The sequence below is a fragment of the Aplysia californica genome, unplaced genomic scaffold, assembly GCF_000002075.1.
Source record: "Aplysia californica isolate F4 #8 unplaced genomic scaffold, AplCal3.0 scaffold00743, whole genome shotgun sequence".
In the NCBI taxonomy this organism is placed as follows: domain Eukaryota; kingdom Metazoa; phylum Mollusca; class Gastropoda; order Aplysiida; family Aplysiidae; genus Aplysia; species Aplysia californica.
In genome coordinates this window covers 273,630-274,743 of record NW_004798013.1, presented here as the reverse complement: position 1 = coordinate 274,743, position 1,114 = coordinate 273,630, and positions in this window count along the sequence as shown.

Below are 1,114 nucleotides of genomic sequence, written 5' to 3'. Positions count from 1 at the left end.
TATGTGTGTGTGTGTGTGTGTGTGTGTGTGAGAGAGAGAGAGAGAGAGAGAGAGAGAGAGAGAGGAGGTGTGGAGAAGGATTAGCAAGCCAGATTCCTTCCCTCCCCCTCTCTCATCTCTCGCTCTCCTCTCCCCTCTCTCTCCTTCCCTCCCCCCTCTCTCTCCTCTCTCGCTCTCCTCTCCCCCTCTCTCTCCCTACCTTCTTTCTGTTTATCATGCAGGACCGACTTTGCTCAATAACCACCACCTCCAAAACAAGGTTATGTAGCCCCCAAAATAAAAATACCCAAACAAAACGTGTTTCAAAACAACAAGGAATGCAGTCTCTATGTCGTTGGCCTAGCTGGCAGTCACTATGACCCCATTCGGCCTAGTTCCTGACCCTTTTAGTAACACCTCTGACCACTAATGCCCCTCTCCGGCAAACTTTCCACTCCGGCCCCGCGCATAACTGGACCAGTTATGAAATTTTTGGGAATTACATGGTTAGAAAAAGGTTTTACAGCACATGTAAACCAAATATCATGTCATATAATATATGCCAAAGATTAGAGGTGTTACGGCTGGGGAGTTACATACAAAGAATATAAGAGATACGAAAGAAGGAACAAACCGCACTAGAGCAACCGCCCACCAACCTCATAAATTAATGTTTGCACCACAGTTTACCGCTTGAGAGTCACGTCAGCCACTAGTTACGAAAACATGAAAAAATGAACAACAAATATCAACAAAACATCAACCCAACATCAACAAAACAAGAACAGAACAGACAAATCAAAAACAAAACCAAAACGTAATCAAAACATGACAAAATAAGAAGAAAACATGGAGAAAACATGAAAAACATTAACAAAACATGAAAAACATAAACAAAACATGAACAATATTAACAAAGCCTGAAAAAAAATGAAAACAGACAAGGAAAAAACAAAGACAAAACATGAACCAAACATAGCCAAAACATAGCCAAAACGTAGACAAAACATCTGCAAAACAAGGACAAGTCATAAACTGAAGAAAACAAGAAGAATTGCACAATGCATAATAGCAGTCTTTCTTCTACTCTTTCAGCTTAAAAAGAGGGAGGGGAAGGGGGTAGTACGATGGGATA